The sequence below is a fragment of the Gopherus evgoodei genome, unplaced genomic scaffold (genome assembly GCF_007399415.2).
Source record: "Gopherus evgoodei ecotype Sinaloan lineage unplaced genomic scaffold, rGopEvg1_v1.p scaffold_288_arrow_ctg1, whole genome shotgun sequence".
NCBI lineage: Eukaryota > Metazoa > Chordata > Testudines > Testudinidae > Gopherus > Gopherus evgoodei.
The window spans coordinates 1356-18373 of record NW_022059951.1 but is presented as its reverse complement, the minus strand read 5'-3'; the positions used below and the strand labels follow the sequence as shown (position 1 = coordinate 18373).

At 48.3% G+C, this 17018-nt stretch overlaps 1 non-coding gene across 1 annotated transcript; it reads right to left on the bottom strand.

The window, feature by feature from the left end:
- Window positions 1-3791: 3791 nt before the first annotated feature.
- On the bottom strand, window positions 3792-3866 carry TRNAV-AAC. Its single transcript has one exon. It is a non-coding gene; the product is annotated as a tRNA-Val (tRNA).
- Window positions 3867-17018: the final 13152 nt, after the last annotated feature.

Here is a 17018-nt window from a genome sequence, read left to right as displayed (position 1 = left end):
GGAGATACTGAAGCTGATCTCTGTATGGGGAGATGAATCTGTTCTATTAGAACTCCGTTCCAAAAGACAAAATGCCAAAACATTTGAAAAAATCTCCAAGGCTATGATAGACAGAAGCCACAACAGAGACTCAACAAAGTGCTGAAACTTAAGGAGTTGAGACAAGCGTACCAGAAAGCCAAAGAATGAAATGGACGCTCACGGAGGGAGGGGCGACTGACGACTGTAGCTATCCCACAGTTTCCGCACTCTCAGAAAACCATTTGAATTCTTGGCTGAGCTCCCAAAGCCTGAAGGGTCAAAAACATTGTCGTGGGTTGTTCAGGGTATATGTTGTCCCCCCCGCTCCCGGTCCCCATGAAAGCAAAGGGACAAAAAACATTTCTCGCCATTTTTCAATGTCACTGTATGTCTACTGGATGCTGCTGGCAGACATGGTGCTGCAGCGCTACACAGCAGCATCCTCTTCCCTTCCCTTGCGGATGGCAGACAGTACAGTAGGACTAGTATCCGTCATCGTCATCCCGTGAGTGCTCCTGGCTGGCCTGGGTGAAGTCGGCCGGGGGCGCCTGGGCAAAAATGGGAATGACTCCCAGGTCATTCTCTTCTAATGGAGATTCAGTCCTGCCTGGAATATCATAGCAGCTGGAGGCTCCCCTCCCCTCCCCCCTTTGAGCTGTGATTGCAGAGGCAATAAAGTCAGTGTTGTTTCAAATCCCTGCATTCTTTATTACTTCATCACACAAATGGGAGGATAACTGCCACGGTAGCCCAGGAGGGGTGGGGGAGGAGGGAAGCAACGGGTGGGGTTGTTGCAGGGGCACCCCCTAGAATGGCATGCAGCTCATCATTTCTGCGGGATGTCTGGGGCTCTGACCCGGAGCGGCCATTTGCCTCTCTGGCTCTTTAGCAGGCTTGCCTGATACTCTAGGCAGGACTGACTCTCCCTTTAGACAAAACTTAAAGAAGGGAATGACTTGGGGAGTCATTCCCATTTTTGTCCATGCGCCCCTGGCCGACCCCACTGAGGCCAACCAGGAGCTCCCATGATAGCAGCAGACGGTACAGTATAACTGGTAACCATCATTGCCAACTTGCAAAGCAGCAGATGGTACAGTATGGCTGATCACCATCTGTGCTAACTTGCAAAAAGCAAGGGGATGCTGCCGTGTAGCACTGCAGCACCGCGTCTGTCAGCAGCATCCAGTAGACATACGGTGAGAGTGAAAAAAGGGTGAACAGGCTCCATGGTTGCCATGCTATGGCATCTGCCCGGGCAATCTAGGGAAAAGGGCATGAAATGATTGTCTGCCGTTGCTTTCACGGAGGGAGGACTGAGTGACGACATTTACCCAGAATCACCCATGACACTGTTTTTGCCCCATCAGGCATTGAGATCTCAACCCAGAATTCCAATGGGTGAGGGAGACTGCGGGAACTACGGGACAGTTACCCACAGTGCAAAGCTCTGGAAATTGATGCTATCCTCGGTACATGGACGCACACCGCCGAATTAATGTGCTGAGTGTGGGCGCGTGCCATCGACTTTATACAATCTGTTTCCAAAAACCGGTTTCTGTAAAATCGGAATAATCCTGTAGTGTAGACATACCCTGTGATTAACAACTTTGGTGGCTAATTGAAAGGCTGATGGTTCAAACCCAAGGAAAGATGGAGGTGTTCTTTTTTTAATGATGAGAATCCAGTACATTTTATCAGGCAGAAAATCTCCTCAATGCTGGTCTAGCCTCATTTGACAAGCATAAGTGGCACGTAGGAGAAGCTCTTTTGCCAGATGCATTGGTGGTATAGTGGTGAGCATAGCTCCCTTCCAAGCAGTTGACCTGGGTTTGATTTCCAGCCAATGCAATGATATGATGTTTTCTCTCCTGAGAATTGGTTTAATTTCAGTCACATTGTATCAGTTTGGCGGTGGAATGAGAGAATCAGTGTCCCAAATCCCAGCAGGTCGTTAAACACCCAGTGGAGGAAGAAAGGGGGCAGGACTATATAATGAGCAGTTGGAGTCATCCTGGTATTACGTTTGGTTTATTTTTAAAAAAAATTCCTTTACTTCCCTCTCCCTTTTAGACTCAGAGCGTTTGAGGTCAGAAGGGACTGGTGTGATCATCTAGTCCGACCTGCTGCACCTTGCAGGCCAAAAGACCCCACCCACCCACTCCTGTAATAGACCTGGGAGGGGAGGCAGCTCTGTGCACTGCCTCTACCCTAGGCAGCACATGGAGGCCCTGTGCTCCCCTCCCCCCATGGCTGTGCAGAGATGTGCCAGCAGCACTAAGGTGGCTTCCTGCCCACTCTGCCTCCGTCCCTCCGTGCCACTCCCAGAAGTGGCTGGCATGTCCCAGCATCCCTTGGGGTGGGGAGAGTGTCTCCATGTGCTGCCCCTGTTCCGAGTACCAACTCCGCAGCTCCCATTGGCCAGGAACTGCAGCCAATGGGAGCTCTGGGGGCAGCGCCTGCAGGCAGTGGCACACGGAGACCCCCCCCCGGCCCTGCCCACCTAGGAGCTGCTGCCGGAGGGTTGTGTGTATCGGTCACTTTGGGAGCTGCAGTGCCTGGGGTAAGCACCACCCCTCCTGCACCCCAACCCACTCCCCCAGCAGAGAGCCCGCACCCCACACCCAAATCTCCTCCCAGAGCTTTGCTTGTCTTCCTTTCACCCAGAACCATCCTTCTTCTCCTGGGTTGCAAGTAGCCACCCCTGGGAAGCCAAGAGGCAAGCACAGGATTTTGCCTCCCAGCAGCCAACCGCACTTCCCCAGACTTTGCAGAATGAATGGTGGTGCTCTACTAACCCCACTTACCACACTGAGGTGCTTAGCTTCTGCCCTGCCTTCCTCGGCTCGACTTTCCTCTTTTGCCCCATTCCTGCCTCACTTCCTTTTTTGACAAGTCACGCAAAGGAGGCCAGCAGGAAGAGCCAGCCTCCGTAGGCCAACCTCCCAGAGCAGAGGAGACCAAGCTACAAGGCTCCAAAAGATAACTGGTCCAGATACTCTAGCTTTCCTCTGCTGATGCCAAGGCTTTTTCTCAGCTCATTTCCCCACCCTCTGTCCTGCAGGGGTTGGGGTTATCACAGGTGTTACCCAAAATTGGGTCAGCTAGTAAGCATAGGGAGGACTAATGACCCACCAGAGTTTGGCAGAAAGCAGCACATTTATTATACTGACAGATAAGCTCCAAAGAAGATGGGTAGGGGGGTGTCACACTCACACTCCCATATTCATGCTCCCAGGACTGGCTTGGCACTGGAGATGTCAGGATTCTGCAAGGTAAGTGTCCCACAGCGCAGTGATGGATGGTGGGATGAAGGTAAGTCTTCCTGAGGCACAATGAAATACAACGCAGAGAACCACTGGCCAGGTGGTCCAGCCTAAGGGCATTCACTGGAGGTACAAGCTTGTGAGTGACTCTTGAGTACCGGGCCCCTTCCCCTTTTAAGGACCTGCTCTTCATTGCCTGTTACTGGAGATGACTTGGCTGCATCTGGTTGGTCACACTCCACCTTGGGCAGTGTCCATGCTCTGGGGGTGTGAGTGCTGCCTAATTAGAGTTCCAGACACCTCTTCTGCTCTTCAACCAGCCCCTTCATCCCACAAGCATTCCAGGAGTGGGGGGAGGGGGAAAGCCACTTCACAGGCATTCAGAGAGGGAGAGGAGACAAAAGTGGGAGAGAGGAGAAATATAACAGACCTTTTGAGCACAGGAATCACTGCTGCTCCTACAACAGCAGGGACAGGCCACTAGGCGCTGGGAAAATTAAGCCCTCATGTTTCTGCCTGGTTTCGAACCAGGGACCTTTTGTGTGTGTTAGGCAAACGTGATAACCACTACACTACAGAAACTTTGTCACAGGGCTCTGCCCCTCCCTTCATAAGAACATAAGAATGGCCATACTGGGTCTATCCAACCCCGCAACCTGTCTGCCAACAGTGGCCAATGCCAGGTGCCCCAGACAGACTGAACCTAATATGTAATGATCAAGTGATCTCTCTCCTGCCCTCCATCTCCACCCTCTGACAAACAGAAGCTAGGGATACCATTCCTTACCCAGCCTGGCTAATAGCCAGTAATGCACTTAACCTCCATTAATTTATCTGCAAAAAGAACAAGGAGAACATGTGGCATCTTAGAGACTAACACATTTATTTGAGCATAAGCTTTCGTGGGCTAAAACCCACTTCATTGTATGCATACAGTGGAAAATACAGCAGGAAGAGCAGCAAAGAATCCTGTGGCACCTTATAGACTAACATGCATCTGACGAAGTGGGTATTCACCCACGAAAGCTCATGCTCCAAAACATCTGTTAGTCTATAAGGTGCCACAGGATTCTTTGCTGCTCTTACAGATCCAGACTAACACAGCTACCCCTCTAATACTTGACAGTAGGAAGATATACATATATATACACAGAGAACATGAAAAAATGGGTGTTACCATACATGCTATAATGAGAATGATCAGTTAAGGTGAGCTGTTATCAACAGGAGAAAAAAATCTTTTGTAGTGATAATCAGGATGGTCCATTTCCAACGTTTGACAGGAAGGTGTGAGTAGCAGTGGGGGGACAAATAAACGTGGGGAAATAGTTTTACTTTGTGTAATGACTCATTCACTCCCAGTCTTTATTCAAGCCTAATTTAATGGTGTCCAGTTTGCAAATTAATTCCAGTTCAGCATCTCTCGTTGGAGTCTGTTGTTGAAGGTTTTTTGTTGTAATATTGCGAGTTTTAGGTCTGTAAATGAGTGACCAGGGAGATTGAAGTGTTCTCCAACTGTGTTTGAATGTTATAATTCTTGATATCTGTTTTGTGTCCATATATTCTATTACGTAGAGACTGTCTGGTTTGGCCAATGTACATGGCAGAGGGACATTGCTGGCACATGATGGCATATATCACATTGGTAGATGTGCAGGTGAATGAGCTTCTGATAGTGTGGCTGATGTGATTAGGTCCTATGATGGTGTCCCTTGAATAGATATGTGAACAGTGTTGGCAATGGGCTTTGTTGCAAGGATAGGTTCCTGGCTCAGTGTTTTTGTTGCGTGGTTGCTAGTAAGTATTTGCTTCAAGTTGGGGGGCTGTCTGTAAGCAAGGACTGGCCTGTCTCCCAAGATCTGTGAGAGTGAGGGATCATCTTTCAGGATAGGTTGTAGATCTTTGATGATGTGCTGGAGAGGTTTTAGTTGGAGGCTGAAGGTGACGGCTAGTGGCGTTCTGTTTCTTTGTTGGGCCTGAACTGTAGCAGGTAACTTCTGGGTACTCTACTGGCTCTGTCAATCTGTTTCTTCACTTCAGCAGGTGGGTATTGTAGTTGTAAGAACGCTTGTTAGAAATCTTGTAGGTGTTTGTCTCTGTCTGAGGGGTTGGAGCAACTGCTGTTGTATTTTAGAGCTTGGCTGTAGACAACAGATTATCTGATGTGGTCTGGGTTAAAGCTGGAGGCATGTAGGTAAGTATAGCGGTCAGTAGGTTTCCAGTATAGGGTGGTGTTTATGTGACCATTGCTTACTAGCACTGTAGTGTCTAGGAAGCGGATCTCTTGTGTGGACTTGTCCAGGCTGAGGCTGATGGTGGGATGGAAATTACTGAAATCATGGTGGAATTCCTCAAGGGCTTCTTTTCCATGGGTCTAGATGATGAAGATGTCATCAGTGTAGCGCAAGTAGAGCAGGGAGGTTAGGGGACAAGAGCTGAGGAAGCGTTGTTCTAAGTCTGCCATAAAAATGTTGGCATACCGTGGGGCCATGTGCGTACTCATAGCAGTGCTGCTGACTTGAAGGTTTACATTGTCCCCAAATGTGAAATAGTTATGAGTGAGGACAAAGTCACAAAGTTCAGCCACCAGGTTTGCCGTGACATTATCGGGGATACTGTTCCTGACGGCTTGTAGTCCATCTTTGTGTGCAATGTTGGTGTAGAGGGCTTCTACCTCCATAGTGCCCAGGATGGTGTTTTCTCCAGGATCACCAATGGATTGCAGTTTCCTCAGGAAGTCAGTGGTCTCTCGAAGATAGCTGGGAGTGCTGGTAGCATAGGGCCTGAGGAGGGAGTCTACATAGCCAGGCAATCCTGCTGTCAGGGTGCCATTGCCTGAGATGATGGGGCGTCCAGGATTTCCAGGTTTATGAATCTTGAGTGGCAGATAGAATATCCCTGGTTGGGGTTCTACACTGTCTTATTGCCAAGGGACGGAGAAGCTCGGCCAGCAGCAGGGGTGTGCAGATCACCGCCTTAGTGTGGCTGTGACAGTACCTCCAGGATCCTGACATCCTAGCACTTTACACACCTTCCTGGAGCCTCCCAACCCCCCTGGGCTGTCGGGACTGCGACCCCAACTCTACTGATGAGAAACAGGCCTGGGGAGGGGAAGCTACTGACTCAGGGTCACACCAAGTGTCAGAAATATGGATGGGACCCAGCAGTCCTTCTTTCCAGGCCCCTTCGCTAACCACTGCTGCACACTCCCTCCCACAGCTGGCAATTACAAGCAGACCCTCATGGCCACTCCCCCTGCCTCTGAGAGGGAGTGTGCTCCGCTGCAGTGACTGGACCAGGGGATTGGGAGTCAGGACTCCTGAGTTCCATTGCTGGATTTCCTATTGGTTCCACTGCAGGTTCTTTTCCTTTTCCTGGGGGACTTTGAGCAAGTGGCTCCCCCCTCTAGGGCTCTGTCCCCAGCAGTCAAATCGGGATTTCATACTTTTCCGCTACTGGAAAGTGCCGGGAGAATCCCCCATCAAAAGCTGCTCTGACAGTGCTAAGCAGCATCTGACCATTCAAGGTCGGAGCGCACTGCCCAGGAGGAGTGTTTGGCTCTGGGGTTTCACTTCAGCCCAATCTAGAGAGAGGGGCCCAACCATGGAGTTTGGCTCAAGAAGACCAAGTCTCCAATTTGTTAAGGAGGTTTTGAATTCCAATCCTGTGCTTCAAAGTGCTTGGTATCAGTAGCAAATTTTAGAAGCATGCTCTCCACTCCATTTTCCAAATCATTCATGAAAATATTGAATAGTACCGGACCCCGGACTGATCCCTGCCGGACCCATTAGGTACACCCTCTCCTTTGGACAGCCAAACATGGAGAAGGGCTCCTGGAGTCTGGGCTTTCAACCAGCTCTTCACCCACATTACGCTGATTGCAGCTGGACTGCATTTCCCTCGTTCACTTGTGAGAATGTCCTGCGGGACTGTTTGAAAAGCCTTAGGCCACGTCCAGACTAGGGTATTAAAATCGATTTTAGATATGCAATTTCAACTACGTGAATAACGTCGCTGAAGTCGAATTTCTAAAATCGAGGTACTCACCCGTCCAGACGGCGCGGCATCGATGTCCGCGGCTCTCCGTATCGATTCCGGAACTCCGTTCGGGTTGATGGAGTTCCGGAATCTATGGAAGCGCGCTCGGGGATCGATACATTGCGTCCAGACTAGACACGATATATCGATCCCCGAGCAATGGATTTTAACCCACCGATGCCGCGGGTTAGTCTGGACGTGGGCTTAGTAACACCAAGCTAGATCCCATCTACTGTTTACCCGCCTCCACCATCCCCGGAACCCTGCCAAAGAAGGAAAGAGGATCGGTTTGGAATGATTTGTTCTTGACAAATCTCTGCTCACTAGTCCTAAGAACCAAATTATTCTGTAGGTGCTGCTGACAAACTGATTATTTAAGAATGTATTGCAGGATCTCTCCAGCTATGGCAGTGAGGCTAGCTAGTCTGCAAGTCTCAGGGGTCTCTTTGTTCCCCTTTTAGAGAAGGTCCTGTCTTGTTCGTGGATAGGAAGATGTTCTTTTTTCAGGGATCTCAGACGAGAACTGAGGCACAACACTTGGTTTGTTAAGGCCACAAAAAGGGAGGCAGGAACCTCTTCTCTCCTGCTGGCAAAGAACCCCAGGTACCTAAAAGACAGGGACTCACATCCCTGAATGGGCTTTAAAAATGGCAGTGGTTAAAGATTGGCCCCGACTATTTTTGTTTCCACATACTAGACATTTTAGCATACTTTAGAATTCCTTGATGCTGAACACTGTGAAACTCCCCTTTCTCCTTCACAGAGGGCTTTAACACCCCTTCTCTCACTCAGGGTACATCTACACTACAGGATAATTTTGAATTAACTTAAACTGGTTTTATTAAACAGATATTATAAAATCAATTGCACGCGGCCACACTAGGCACATTAATTCGGCGGTGTGCATCCATGGTCCAAGGGTAGCATCGATTTCCGGAGAGTTGCACTGTGGGTAGCTATCACTATAACTATTCAGCCAATAACTTCGATTTGCGGCCACACTAACCCTAAATCGATATGTTAATATCAATTTTAGCGTTACTCTTCTCGTTGGGGAGGAGTATAGAAACCGATTTAAAGAGCCCTTTAAATCGATATAAAGTGCATTGTAGTGTGGACGGGTACAGCGTTAAATCAATTTAAGGCTGTTAAAATCGGTTTAACTGCGTAGTGTGGACCAGGCCTCAGGCTCACAACTGCCCAGAGTTCGAGAACTGTCCCTGTTCCCATTGGACAGATGGGAGGAGCCTGAGGTCCAGGGAAGGGAAGTGACCTCCCCAAGCGCCTACACAGCAAGGCGGTGGCAGAGCCAGAAAGAGAAGCCACCAGTCCTGACTCCTGTTCTAACAGACAATAAACCCCCCCAGAGGCAGGGATAGAGCCCAGGAATGGAGATGGTGGAGAAATTTCATTGAAACCTTTTCTGTCAGAAAATCCCATTCAGGCTAATCCAATTTGTTTCTCAAAATCATAACAAGTGGGATGAAAGTTCTTTGCTAAAATATTGTGTTGCAAAACAAAAGCATCTCCTGTTCATCACAGTGTGTTAAATTGTCTCCTCGCACACAAAGAGGAGACACTTGGATCTCAAACATTAGATTAGATGCTTCAGTCTGAGCTAAGTCGTTGCTGCTCTTAACAATTTCAAAATAAAAAAATACAAATAAAATAGACTATTTCAGCTATTGTATTCTGTGTTAATCTGCTCTGAGTAAACGTGATAGGATACCTCATATTATGCCCTACTCCTACTGACACTCTCCAATGGATCCCCATCCTCCACCCACCATGAGGTTGGAAGGAGCGGATCATTATTATTTCTACTTGAAAGAGGGAGATGCTAAGGCTGAGAAAGGAGAATTGACTTGTCTTAGGTCACACAGCCAGGCAGTGGCACAGTTGGGAATAGGACCCAAGAGCCCTGATTTTCAAACTAACCATCGGATCTTGAATTTCAGACATTGAATGACCTGAATAAAGTGCTCTCAGATGAGCTCCAGACCAACAACAGTGACAGTAATTATTCAGCAAGTATTTGAGGAGAACTGCAATGTTAGAGAGAATCATGAACTGCTCAGAGACAATTAATGCAGAGAAGCAGCAAAATTCATCAAACATAGAACTGGTTGGGACTTATCTACTTTATCTTAAAAGAGACCAAGAAGGACCTGAGTCTCCTCCCTGTCAATAACTCCCTGCTCAGCCAATCAGGGTAGATACTGAGGCTGAAGATTCTCATCAGAGAGTCCAAAGGATGGCCCATGTCACTGGTGGGAATCACTGCCCCAGCACTATTTCAGCCCCACATTTTTGGGTGGACCTCCAACAGTGGGAGCTGCAGAGCACTTCCCTGCAACACACGCACACACCCCTCCTGGTGTTGGGAGGGGAACAGGTAAAAGGACAAAGGAAGCAACAGAAGAAGAGGAGGGAGGGATGGAGGAGGAGGTGAAACAAAAAGGAGACTTGCTGAAGCAAAGCCACAAGTGCCTCTGAGGTTTCCCTGGCCCCTCGCCCCTGTCCTGCCTTGCTGATGTCAGCATCTCTCTGTGAGGTCACCACCTCCCCCACCACCTTTGACCAATAGTCTGAGGTCCTGCAAAAGGCCTTTGTGATGTCACTGCCACATCCCTTCCTTGCTGTGCCAATGTCCTGCCCCTGGCCTGGACCTTTGGAGGTTTGAGCTACTCCCTGTGGATCACCCCACTCAAGGAGTGTTCATTCAAGGAAGCAAGCTGGCTAGACAGGAAAACATCAGACGCTGATACCAATGCTACACTCAGTTTTTCACAAATTAGTTGACTTTATGGCCAGAAGAGACCATTAGAGCATCTAATCTGATCCTCTGCATATCACAAGCCTCCTATTTGACACAATAGCTACTTATGGGGCAAACCCATTCCAGAAAGGCATCTAGTCTTCATTACATGACATCAAGAGATGGAGAATCCACCACTTTCCTTGGTAGCTTGTTCCTGTGGTGAATCATCCTCACTGTTGAATATTTGTGCCTTAGTTGTAATATGAATTTGTCTCTTTTCACCTTCCAGCCATTGGGTCTTGTTATGCCTTTCTCTGCTCGTTTAAAGAGCCCTTTAATACCCAATCTTTTCCCTCCATTAAGGTACTTCAACACTTCAGTGAAGTCACATTTCAATCTTCTTTTAATAAGCTAAACAGGTTGAGCTCTTTCAACAGCTCACTAGAGGCATTTTTTTCCAGCCCTCAGAACATTTGGTGGCTCTTTGCTGCCCCAGCTCCAGTTTCACAACATCTTTTTCAAATGAGGACACCAAACTGGAGGCTATTCCAATATCAGTCTCACTGATCCTGTGTCACCTCTTGTGATGTTATTGACATAATCTGTAACTGTATAGAACACCGTCGTGACCACTGTTGGTGTCAGTTCTGCTTAGCCTGCTTGATGGTCCATTAAGGACCATCAGCTATACAATAGACCTATTGAGAGAAGGCAAATATGTCATATGGGCTTGAGCCCAACCTCTGAGACCCCACGAGGGGTGAGGGTTTCCAAACCCAGGCTTCAGTATGAACACAAATATCTTCACCACAGTTTTTAACCCCTCAGCTTTAGCTCTATGGGGCCAAGTCAGATGATCCAGGCCAACCATGCTGCCATCTTTATTCCAGGAGAGATGGACTCTAAGGGTACATCTCCATTGCAATGTAAGCCCAGGTGTGGCACGCTGTGCTCAAAGCCGCACCCTGGAGGACCCATATTCACCACTTTCATATAATGATGACATGGTTTGTACAAAGTCTTCCTGGTGAGGTATTATTTCAAAAGTCTTGATCTATTGAACATTAATATCGTGTTGGATTGTGTGTGCTCGCATTGGTTGGGAAGTTATGAAGTTTGCTCTGTGTGTGTTACTGAGATATGTTATGAGATTGGGAAATGCCCACCACAAGCCTTTCAGGTGTGACAGTGGAGGAGCCAGACTCGCTGCTGGCCCATTAAAGGGATCCACACTCCCAAGGACTATCCCAGGAACAGTGTACAATGCAGACTTCTCCGAGATAGCACAGCAACAATGGACACTGCTTGACTCACATCATAGCAAAGGTACTTCCTAGCAAGTTGGAAGAAACTATGAAAGAAGGGTAGAGACATCATGACTTGGCCTCTCTGCCCCACAATTCAACACCTGGAAACACATCTGGAGGAGAAACACTGAACTGAGATAAATCAGAAGAGAATAATAATAATGCATTCAAACCAAAGTCCCCAAACAAACTAGTGTTGGTTTTTCAGCAGAAAATTTTCAGTTTGGGGGATTTTCTTTTCCCAGTCACTTTGCCAAGGAAAGCAGAAAGAAAATATTTGAGTTGCCTCCTTCAGAACAGCTTGGCCTAGACACTAGCTCTGCTTCACTGTTGTAGCCTTGCTCAGGATGGGGGTATTTTAATTATTTGGGGAGGTCCCAGAGTGTTTGGGGGAGATTATGAGTCTGTTACCTTTTGAGAGAAAAGCTAAGAAATACAGGACTAGAGAATTTTTTTAGAAATGTGGGATTTATGCATTTTATTTAAAGCAACAGGAGGGAGGTCTAAGTTTCTGAAAAGGCTTTTATCTGTAAGAAGCAACACTGTTTGATCTCTCATTGTATCAAAGGGGGAGATGGTTGTCTTTTAAAAAAGGTGTAAAGACCAAATACATCTGCTAAGGATGTGATTCTAACTCATGTGTACAAAGCACAACGGATAAGCAGTCCGTTACCTTAACCACTTGGCCACCTCATCTGAGATGTTAGAAAATGGACAGGAGGAGAAATCTAAGGCTGGCAGAGATAGGGACACTAAGGAGTTTTTAAATACTAAGCATAAGCAGGGTCTGAATGAGGTCCCCCCTCACATCTAGTGAGGAGCTGGGGAAAGACTTCAGGAACAGACCGTGTTTGCGTAGACACACCTACTCTGCCTAGCTATGCAGTATGGTGGGGCCACTTCTCCAAAATGACCAGTTTGGATGGTGGTGGATTACAAATCACTCTAGGATTGAGTGGAGTGAAATGTTATTTTCCTTCCTGTATGAGTGAAGGGCAGCAGAACATACCTCGTCTGTCCTGATGGAGGGGTAGGTGGATGAGGAATAGTTTTATTGGACTGCAGAGAAGTGATTGAGAACATGTCCCTAAACCAGTGGTCCCCAAACATTTCACACTGTGTCCTCTTAGCTATGTCTGTGGCCTCTCAGAAGCCGCAGTTGAGAACCGGGGCTGGGAGTGGGGCCGTTGCTTGCTGGGGAGAGAGGTAGGGACAGGAGTGAAGGAGTCGACGCTGGGCTGGGAGCCAGAGTCTCAGGCTGAGGACTGGGGAAGACCTGGGGCTGAGTGGTGCTCCCTCCCTGCCTTTTATAGGGGCTGGCTCGAGCCCTGAGGTGCTGCCATGAATCTTCCTCTGTGTCCCTCTAGAAGTCATGCCCCACATTATGGGGACCAATTAACACTAGTCGCTAAGCAGGGGCGAGTGATGCCAAAGCCCAGGGAAAGGGAGAACAAGTGCGGGGACCCCAGCACTGGATCCATGCCCCCCCGTTCTATCTGTGGCTCTGCCCCCTTCCACACCTTCCACCCATGGCCCCATCCACTATCATCTCTGTTCCACCCCTTCCCCCGCTGGCCCCACCCTATCACTCCTTTACCCCTGCCCCGCTGCGGCCCCGAGACCAGAGAAGCTCTGTGCCCCTGCTGCAGCCCCTGGGCCATAGCAGGGAGTGGGAGCTCCTCCAGCCCTGGGGCCACCATGGGGGAGAATTTTCCAGGGGGACCCAATTTGGCTAGGGACCCTAGTCATGGGCCCCACTGTCCCCTTGGCAACGCAAGGTTTGGGGAGGCTGAGCCCCCATGAGCCTCCATTAAGAGCCGCCCAGGCTACCACTGCTCAGTGGAGCTCGGATGATGTTCCTTCTCACCCCCCCCACCCCAAGAGACAAAGAGAAAGGAGGGAAGGATGTATGGAGGAAAAGGTGAAACAAAAAGGACAAACCCTAATGTCTCCAGTGATTCCAAGGGACAAAATCCCAGGTGCGGAATAAAATTCTGCCTCCTTAAGCTCGTGTTTTCCATGCCTAGAATTCACCTGTCACCAGGTGGATCAGACTGAACAGGTTTCAAACCTCCAGGAGGCTCTTACCTTCTAAACAGGGACAGCTGTTTTCTAGTAAAATCACTGAAGGGGAAGGAGAAAACTTGAAAGAGGTTCCTTCTGGTGCTCAGGTCCATGAACCTGAATACTCTCTCACTCCTCAAAGAGAGACCTGGAGAAGGAGACTTGCTGAAGCAAAGCCACAGGGGTCTCTGAGGTTTCCCTGGCCCCTCACCCCTGTCCTGCCTTGCTGATGTCAGCATCTCTCTGTGAGGTCACCATTTCCCCACCAATAGTCCTTGACCAATAGTCTGAGGTCCTGAAAAAGGCCTTTGTGATGTCACTGCCACACCCTTCCCTTGCTGTGTCAATGTCCTGCCCCTGGCCAGGCACTTTGGAGGTTTGAGCTACTCCCTGTGGATCACCCTACTCAAGGAGGGTTCGTTCTAGGAAGCAAGTCGGCTAGACAGGAAAATATCAGATGCTGCTCCCAATGCTACACATAGTTTTTTTCAGAAATTAGTCAACTTTATGGCCAGAAGAGACCATCAGAGCATCTAATCATATAATCATAGAATATCAGGGTTGGAAGGGACCTCAGGAGGTATCTAGTCCAATCCACTGCTCAAAGCAGGACCAATTCCCAACTAAATCATCCCAGCCAGGGCTTTGTCAAGCCTGACCTTAAAAACCTCTAAGGAAGGAGATTCCTTCACCTCCCTAGGGAACCCATTCCAGTGCTTCACCACCCTCCTAGTGAAAAAGATTTTTCCTAATATCCAACCTAAACCTCCCCCACTGCAACTTGAGACCATTACTCCTTGTTCTGTCATCAGGTACCACAGAGAACAGTCTAGATCCATCCTGTTTGGAACCCACTTTCAGGTACTTGAAAGCAGCTATCAAATCCCCCCTCAGTCTTCTCTTCTGCAGACTAAACAAGCCCAGTTACCTCAGCCTTTCCTCATAAGTCATGTGCTCCAGCCCCCTAATCATTTTTGTTGCCCTCTGCTGGACTCTTTCCAATTTTTCCACATCCTTCTTGTAGTTTCGGGCCCAAAACTGGACACAGTACACCAGATGAGGCTTCACCAATGTCGAATAGAGGGGAATGATCACATCCCTTGATCTGCTGGCAATGCCCCTACTTATACAGCCCAAAATGCTGTTAGCCTTCTTGGCAACAAGGGCACACTGTTGACTCATGGCCAGCTTCTCGTCTACTGTAACCCCGAGGTCCTTTTCTGCAGAACTGCTGCCTAGCCATCCGGTCCCCAGTCTGTAACAGTGAATGGGATTCTTCCGTCCTAAATGCAGGACTCTGCACTCATCCCTCTTGAACCTCATCAGGTTTCTTTTGGCCCAGTCCTCTAATTTGTCTAGGTCCCTCTGTATTCTATCCCTGCCTTCCAGCGCATCTAGCACTCCTCCCAGTTTAGTGTCTTCTGCAAACTTGCTGAAGGTGCAATCCACACCATCCTCCAGATCATTAATGAAGATATTGAACAAAACCGGCCTCAGGACCGACCCTTGGGGCACTCCGCTTGAAACTGGCTGCCAACTAGACATGGATCCATTGATCACTACCCATTGACCCAGACGGTCTAGCCAGCTTTCTATCCACCTTATAGTCCAATTGTCCAGCCCATACTTCTTTAACTTGCTGGCAAGAATACTGTGGGAGACCATATCAAAAGCTTTGCTAAAGTCAAGGAATAACACATCCACTGCTTTCCCCTCATCCACAGAGCCAGTTATCTCCTCATAGAAGGCAATTAGGTTAGTCAGGCATGACTTGCCCTTGATGAATCCATGCTGACTGTTCCTGATCACTTTCCTCTCCTCTAAGGGCTTCAGAAGTGATTCCTTGAGGACCTGCTCCATGATTTTTCCAGGGACTGAGGTGAGGCTGACTGGCCTGTAGTTCCTCAGATCCTCCTTCTTCTCTTTTTAAAGATGGGCACTACTGTAGCCTTTTTCCAGTTACCCAGGACCTCCCCCGTTTGCCATGAGTTTTCAAAGATAATGGCCAATGGCTTTGCAATCACATCCACCAACTCCTTTAGCACCCTCGGATGCAGCGCATCCAGCTCCATGAACGTGCTCGTCTCCAGTTTTTCTAAATAGTCCCAAACCACTTCTTTCTCCACAGAGGGCTGGTCACCTCCTCCCCATACTGTGCTGCCCAGTGCAGCAGTCTGGGAGCTGACCTTGTTTGTGAAGACAGAGGCAAAAAAAGCATTGAGTACATTAGCTTTTTCCACATCCTCTGTCCACTAAGTTACCTCCCTCATTCAGTAAGGGGCCCACACTTTCCTTGACTTTCTTCATGTTACTAACACACCTGAAGAAAGCCTTCTTCTTACTCTTAACATCTCTTGCTAGCTGCAACTCCAAGTGTGATTTGGCCTTCCTGATTTCACTCCTGGATGCCTGAGCAATATTTTTATACTCCTCCCTGGTCATTTGTCCAATCTTCCACTTTTTGTAAGCTTCTCTTTTGCGTTTAAGATCAGCAAGGATTTCACTATTAAGCCAAGCTGGTTGGCTGCCATATTTACTATTCTTTCTATACATCAGGATGTTTTTTCCTGCAACCTCAATAGAGATTCTTTAATCCTTTAGAGGATTGGAAATGATTTCAGTGTAGTCACATGTTTGCTAGGTTTTTATGCATTTGCACAGGAAAAGATTGAGTGTTACCATTCATTTCAGGGATCTCTACTCAGTGGAACTCCTCAACATAGCAGAAATGCAATTACTTTTGTTGAAGGAAGAGGTTTATAAGGGGGTATTTGGGTTTGAACCAAGGACTTTCTGACCTGCAGTCAAACACTCAACCACTGAGCTACACCCCCATGACTGCTGTGGAGGTAAGTCAGTGATCTTAAAGATTTTGAAGGACAGGCCCTGCCTCAGATGTCTCCTGTTCTCTTCCCAGACCACAGTGCTTTTAAAAATGGGGTTTGATTAAACTTATAGATACATGGAGACACTACAGCTTGCACACCCATCCACATAGCTTCCCCCAGTGACATAGCTACCACCTCTCGGGGAGATGGATTAACTACACTCACGGGACAGCTCTCTCTCCTCTGCTTAGAGCATCTTCATTCTTTATGAATAGGTAGGAAAGAACCTCCTGAATGGACAGTAACCAATTATCAAATATTGCTGGGTCTGCATTCAATATGGGTAACTGGTCATATTGGGTTGGATGAGTAGGAGCATTGCCAGCAGATTGAGGGAAGTGATTATTCCCCTCTATTTGGCACTGGTGAGGCCACATCTGGAGCATTGTGTCCAGTTTTCGCCTTTCAACTACAGAAACAAATTGGAGAGAGTCTAGGGGAGGGCAACAAAAATGATTAGGGGGCAGGGGACTTATGAGGAGAGCCTGGGGGCAGGGCCACCCAGAGGGGGGGCAAGTGGGGCACTTTGCCCCAGGCCCTGCAGAGCCCCCATTTGAATATAGTATTCTAGAGTATTGCAACATTTTTTTATGAAAGGCGCCCCCAAAATTGTTTTGCCCCTGGCCCCATGAATCCTCTGGGTGGTCCAGCCCACTACACCCCCTTGACTCATTCT